Source organism: Grus americana, chromosome 20 (assembly GCF_028858705.1).
Source record: "Grus americana isolate bGruAme1 chromosome 20, bGruAme1.mat, whole genome shotgun sequence".
Classification (NCBI taxonomy): domain Eukaryota; kingdom Metazoa; phylum Chordata; class Aves; order Gruiformes; family Gruidae; genus Grus; species Grus americana.
The window spans coordinates 8,551,475-8,558,547 of NC_072871.1; the positions used below are offsets into that span (position 1 = coordinate 8,551,475).

The 7,073-nt window shown below is 47.7% G+C and overlaps 1 protein-coding gene across 6 annotated transcripts in view; it reads right to left on the reverse strand.

Moving 5' to 3' along the window:
* Positions 1-4,445, reverse strand: part of NEK6 (NIMA related kinase 6) — a 69,172-nt gene extending 64,727 nt beyond the window's left edge. Inside the window, exon 1 of one of the 6 annotated variants that reach the window (XM_054848939.1) lies at positions 4,318-4,445. The gene's annotated coding sequence lies outside the window, so the exon portion shown is untranslated. Of the gene's footprint in view, positions 1-3,729; positions 4,024-4,064; positions 4,217-4,317 lie in introns of those variants that run through there. The other 5 variants (XM_054848938.1, XM_054848937.1, XM_054848936.1 and 2 more) reach the window with 5 other exon arrangements.
* Positions 4,446-7,073: the final 2,628 nt, after the last annotated feature.

Genomic DNA, 7,073 nt, shown 5'->3' on the forward strand with positions numbered 1-7,073 from the left:
TGATCCCTTGGTGGGCCAGTTCCCCTTTGGGAAAAACACAAGGACACAGCTAGGGAAAACACAAATTGTCCTTTCAGCAGCCACAAAGAGTCAACTCCCTTATTTAATCAAACTTTTTTGTTGTTGGGGTTTTTTTTTCCCCTCCTCCTTTTTTGGTTCCTTAGTTATAGACCAATTTATTCAGCTGAGCCAACTCACCAATGTTCAGAACACCAGCCCTGGTACAGGGGCGCAGAGAACACAAGGGAAGCCACCCACTTTGGGAGCACCAAGTTCAGCCATCTAGGGACTCTGCGTGACGCTGAGCCACACCAAATCTTCCTGATTCTGTTACCCTCAGCTTTCAGATAAACCGTACTTATCTTCTAGGACACTAGAGATCTACTGATGAAAAGCACAAGGAACTTGCTGAGTACTTGCATGTGCTTGTACTAAAAGCTTTACAAGGGGAAGGGCGAGTATAATAAACACAGCGGTAAGAGGACTTAGTAATAGAAGAAACTATTTTCAAGGCTTCTGCCTTTAGCAGAACAAAGTGTTAATTTTGTCTATTTTAGACAACCTTTGACAAACACATGATTTTATACCAGGAAAGGTCATTTTGTCTGGTCCACAAAGCATGGTGCAGGTGCATTTGAGCTTCCTCTGGCACCATGCCTATCCTGTAACCAGTGGCAGAGGGGGTCACCGCTTTCTTGCCAAAAGCCACATTTTCAGGGTCTTCAGCGATGACTGGTACCAAGGCAGTCGTGAACTATATTTCAACTGCATGAATATTTAATGTTTGCTTTCAATATTGCAAGAATGTTTTTCTTGCATTTATACTGGATACAAAGACATATACACATAATTTCCTACAAACAACTCTGTCAAGCACCTGGATAGGTGTACACTGAATTAGTCACCATCGTTCCCACAAAAGGTAAAACAGACTGGTTAAGTGAGTTTACAAGACAAATGCAGGAATGCATGTCACAGGCAGAATGGCTATTCATGACTTCCTTAATCATAACTCTGCACTCAAATCAAACAGAGCATTTGTCATGGCCACTGTCCATCCAGATGAGCATTGTTTTCTAGTAATACTGAGGAAGTTGCAATTAAAAAAACATTCACTCAATGGTAAAGAGGAGCTCAACTTCTAAAAATGAGGTTCTATGTATTTGTTTTTTTCATTTGCTAGAGATCACCATGAACAACCTCTTCTATAAACAAGGCCATCTAGGAAAAGCAAATTAGAATGACAAAAGCTAAAACACAAGTTGGGCTATTAAACTCATTTTCTTTAAGGACTGTATCCCAACTTGGCTTTCATTTAGGACAAAGCAAAAGTCAAGCCTCAGAGGTTTGATGCCTACTTTCATCATTTTGGTTTTGAAGTCTTCCTCTGCTCCTCCAGCAATGGTCAATATTCTTGCTTTTAAGTTCAGAATGAATGCATTTGATTTGTACTGCCTGCCCCACTTGTTGGCTGCTGCAGTTCACACGGTCGAGTCTGTATGGCCATGTTGTTTGTTCTGTATGTATTTTTTATAGCCTTGACATTAAAGATATTTGGCACCACATAAAGTAGGAAAAGATGTTAAAAGTAAAAGTTGTCTTCCACACATCTAGAAAGCGTGTTCTGAAGGTGCGCAGGAGGTAGACTTGTTGGTAACTACCCCCATTTTACAGCTAAGAAAGCAGAGGTAGAAGAGAAAAACCTACACAGGTATTTCTGGCTCTCATCACCATACAAAAAAACCCCTCATGATTGTTTACTCAGAGTAAAATGAATAAATCATTCAGTACACAAAAAACCCTCTTTAAAGCCATTGAAAGAGGCCTTCAGATCAACAGGAAGGTTTGAATAAAGCCAAAAAGCATGCTGGAAGATAAATCTCAAATCTCCCACTATTTTCTCCAGTACAGCCTCAAATATTATGGGAAATGCGGAAAGCCAGTGTAGGGTCAGTAGTTTCACTGTACATTTAAGTATTATATATTGACATAAAACTTTTTGGGTAGGATCATAGAAGGCAAGTACTAAAAAAAAAAAAATCTGTGTGGGCTTAGAGTCCAACTTATTCACCTTCACCTGCTTTTCTCCCAACAAAATTCACATTGAAGAAGTTGAAAAGGTATACTAAAACTCATGTTCAAATTACGCATCCATCCCCTCTCATAAAACATGTATTTGTCAGGAAACAGAATTCCAGAGAAAGGAGGGAAAATGAAACAAGCAGAAGTGTTTTATACATTGCAAGTGTTAAGAAACAAAAGGTTGATTCTGTTCTGACAATTCCTACGGGGTGACAGCAGTCACTCACACTCCATGTAGAAATCTCACTTCCCACAGAAGATGCTCTTTTTCCACCATAATAAAAGTTCCTCCCAGCCCCCATTTTTTTTAGGTCTCTAAGGCACAGAGCCATAGGAAGCAGGGGCAGCAACACTTATCTAAAGAAGTTCCTTTTTTCTTTTCTGTTGTTGCTTAAAAGAATATGACTGTCACAAAGAATGTCGACAGGAAAAAAGTAACAGTGGAAAGAGTTTGACTCAATGTCAAGAGATGTCTCAATGTAAAAACTGCAGAATTTAAATGGTTGCTTACAATGATTCACAAAAATGAACTTTTATAGGAGACACAGAAGTGACAGCAAGTCAGTCACAAGGTATCAGAAACTTGCATCACTGGACTTCTAATTGCTACAATATTTCCTATCAAACTACTTATACTGCAATAATGCCATAGGCAATCACCATTGGCAGAAACACTCCGTGTGTGCGAACAGACAGACAAACAGATGGAGCTCAGAAATCCACCATTATTCTACACAAGCATAAATCACACTTTGAAGGGAGTAACATGTTGGGGAAAAAATGGTATTCTATAGTTCAGCTCTAACACGTGCTCTCTCAAAAGCAGTGTGGTAATCCCTAAAGCAAGCACACCCCGAGAATGGGTCAGGGCAGAGGGGAATGCCAGGACTTGCAGTCTCAGGGGAGAAGCAGCTGGGAGGGGGCGGCTCAGGCCCGCGCCCAGGGCTCTCTCCACCGGCTCCAGGAGCTCCCCCAGAGAGACAATTAACGAAAGGCGCACCCCGGCTCTCGGTGGGGCACCGACACTTGGGGGGCACGCTGGGGCGCTCCTGTGGAAACCGCTCTGCCGGGACATGTGTGCTGGGCAGCACCGCTGCTTTTAACACAAAAAAACCCAGACCGAACAACACCCTCCAGAAACACTCTGCAGCGAGACCAAACCACGCAGATATTCCTATTTTTGTAACAGTTTTCACTTTGCTCAAATCTTAACGCTGCCAGACAACACCTCCCCGACAGGGGCCGACGACGACCCGCCCGCCCTCCCTCCCAGTTTTGGTGACATTCCCGTTCATTTCCTACTCCTGCCCGGGCACGTGTGGGCCCCGGGGCCGGAGGCGCGGCAGCTCCGGCGAGACGGAAGGCCACGAGGCGCCGCGGCCCGGACCCAGCGCCGGGACGGCTACCCGCACCCCCCGGGCGGCCCCGGCATCGCCGCCGCACGCGCACCACCACCCCCCACCCCCCCCCCCAGCCACCCCTCGCTCGTCGTGCGGCCCGGGGCTGCCCGGGGCGGGGGCCGGCGGAGGCGCGGCAGCACCGCCTGAGGGGCCGCGCGGCGCAGGGGCCCGCATAGGCACACCCCCGGCACGGCGCGGCACGGCCCGTCCGCGGCCCTCGGCGGGCGCGAGGCCCCGTCGTGCTCACCTGCGGCCGGCGAGGCGGCGGAGAAGCACCGGTGCCTGTCCCGGAGAAGGGACGCGGGGTGGGGAGGTGTGTGGGGGGGGGGGGGGGAGCGTTCAGGCAGCCGCGGCCCCCACAGCCCCGCAGCGAAGGAGCGAGCGGCGCCGCGTCCCGCAGACAACTTCACCGCGCGCGCACGCCGCCCGCGCACGCGCTGCCCGCCGCCGCTCAGGCGCGCGCCCCGCCGGCTGCCACGCAGGCCGGGCGGGCCGGGAGCGCGCGGCGGGCGGGAGGCGGTGCCGCGCGGCGCTCTGCCCACCTGCCGGCCCGACCGAGCCGCCAGCGCCGGGTACCGGTACCTGGTGCTTGGGCTGGCCCCGCTCTCGGGGGCACGGCGGTGCTTTTTCCACGTCCCGCGGTGCGTCAGCGCCGAAGTCCGGCAGCCCCTGTGGAAAAGCGAGAGCGACGCCCTCCCACCGCCGCCGCGGCCTTTCCTCCCCCGGAAAACGATGGTTTCCCCGGGTGTCGGAAGAAATACCCGCGGCTCCCCCCGCCCTGAAAACCGACACGGCGCCTGCTTGCGGGGTTTCCCGTTTTTAGCTGCAGACTTACGGTCCCGGGATTAGCTCCTTCCGCCGCCGCTTGTGCAAACGCGGGGCGGCGGCGGCCGGAGCAGAGAGCGGTTGCACAACGGTAGAGCTGCCGCCGCCGCTTCCTTTGCTGTTCTTCCACCGGTGCTTTTGCAGAGGGGGGATTTGGGGGACGCTCAGTTCGGTGCTTGGGTCCTGCGGCGCTGGTAGATCCGATGCATTTCACAGCCGCGGCCCCGTGCCTGCAGTGAAACGTACGTGGTTTTGCAGGAATAGGGGGCTAAACGGGTCTGGCTCTAAAATGTATTCCGCATTTCAGATAAAAAATCCTTAATTCACAAATTGCTGGGTTTTGCAGATATAGACAAGTGTTATCACTCGGTATGTTTAAGTTGAATTTGAACTTGAAATTCAACAGGACTTTTTACAAATGAACAAAAACCCGAAAGCGAACTTCACAATTAATAAGAGCAAAACTAGCAAGTCTTCTCTAAGTGTCCAAACTGGGCGAAAGGTGCATGGTAGCAGCATATCTGGTGAGAAATGCAATTGCTCATATTTGTCAACTTTTGTACTCCAAGGCCCAGCTCCATCAGAAGGTGTTTGCTGGTATGACTGGGAAACTCCTCGTGCTGTCATAGCAGAAAGTGCTAATGCCAGCATGACTTAGAGCAGTTCAGCAAATGAAACATGCTCTGCAAGTGAAAGCACCTTTTGCCAGTATCACTTCATTTCTACTCAGTCCTTTGCCAGTTAAAAATAATACTTTTTAAATTTATTTTTAAATCAGTCCTCTAAGCAAGACTAGTTGAATTGCTGTAAGCAGTTAGTGTGGAACTGATTTCAGCTGCTACTTCAGCTGATGTGGGAAAGGCAGGTAATGAGGGAGGGAGCTCATCAGCTCGGTTCATTAACCAACACCAGGCACCTGGAATTAAACCGCGTGCACACGGGGAGCCTCGTTCTTTGGGGCATGACTGGTGGTTTCATCTCGTTTGGCCTGTGCCTTGGCCTCGACGTGTTTCCACGTTCCTTCAGGTGTCCTGCTGCTGCACTTAGCTGTCTAGAGGAGACAGCTGGACACCCTTCCCAACAGCACTGAAAGTTCGTTAATTCTGTTCCCAGTGAGCAGCGGGGAAAGGCCCCCTTCTGCTTTCTGTGCATTGCATTCGTGAACATACAAGTTCTAAGGAAATGCTTGCGGCTCATGTGGAGCATAAGGTGCTGCTGCTGCGTCTCCTCGCTCTCCACAGATTGCATCACCTACACCTACACCAGAGCTGCGGGGAACCTGCTACCGAAGACATTTTGGTTCAAATAAGTCACTTTTTCCAGCAGACTCCACTCACGTAGTTTAAGCTCCAAAGTAAGTCTCTGTTTGCAGAACCTGAAAAATCATGGCAGGTCCTTGCTCAAATGGTGTTGTTTATCCATCGAAACTCCTATTTTTAGGAAAACATTCTCACTAAAGCGGTGCCACCTCTGGCATCCAGAGAGACAAGAAACTGCAGCAAATGTTTGCAGGATATTCATGGGGTTTTGTAAGATTTGAACTGCTTCTTCTGGAAATGTCACTAGGTTTTGATTTTGTTGTAAAGTTGTTTACACAAAGCTAATATAAATTCAGTGCATTCAGTTTGGGTGAATATAAACATGATCCTTCCAGGGGCTCAAGTTTCTGATACATCTCACATTTAAGATACTGTAAAACTAGATTCTCCCTCCCTGAGCATTTCTGATAGCGTAAAGAGTTTTCTCTCAAGGGTACAGATGCCTGCACAGCTATGCAATGCTTCTCACTAGAGACAGAGCAATAGACACAACAGATGGAAACTAAGAGGCCACCTGGTTTTAAAGCAAATCATATCATCAATCTATCAGTACAAAATCTGAAACATGGGAAAGTGCTTAGAGAAACAAAATGAATTCAATTTTTTTATCCAAACTCAATTTTCCCAAGGTCTGTTGATGTACCATTTGCAAAAATGCATTTCTTTCTCTTTTTAAGAGTGTCAGTGGATTGAGGTATAAGAACTTCAGTGTTTTACATCAAAACAACGACAAAAAAAAAAAAGATCTTTTGTTACGCTGCCATAAGTTACCGTCTTTCTATTCAGAAAAGCTGTTTTTAAAAATCTGCCACATTCTTGTGCACAGCTTCAAGATCCAGGTTTTTCATTGCTAAATTAGACAGACCAGACAGAATTACTTTAGATTATCAACAGCAATTCAGTTAGGAAAGAAAATTAAATTTCCTCAATTAAGTCTTGACAGAAATAGACTTTCTTTTATAGTCTATGCTATGGTTCTGCGTGAAATTCTCTTTTAAACAGCCCCCAAAGTGAGAACTTTCAGAAGATGTTTACTTTACTTCTTCCTTGATTCGATCCCTGTAAAAGAGCCAGGAATTGATCCTGCGCCCTGGCTCGCCCGCGTGATGTTTAAGGCCAGGCGCTGACCACGTCCCCGGCGCAGTGACACCGACACCCCCCTTTGAACACAGCGGTCTGCGTCCGAGGACGGCAAATCGGGCTTTATGTCTCCAGATCGAGCCTCCTGAAGTCTAAGAAGTCTATTTTATACACATCCATCTAAATGAAGGTTGCCCCATTCACAGATCTCAGCTAACCGTTTTCATTTCATCAGGTTAATTATTTTATACAGTTCAAGGATGGGTCGATGTACATTTAAATCTATAATATTTAAAATCCCACTGATACAACTGTCAAAAGGAACTCTTAGTAGCTAGCGTAAGCCTGAAGATCAGCCTTTAAGGAA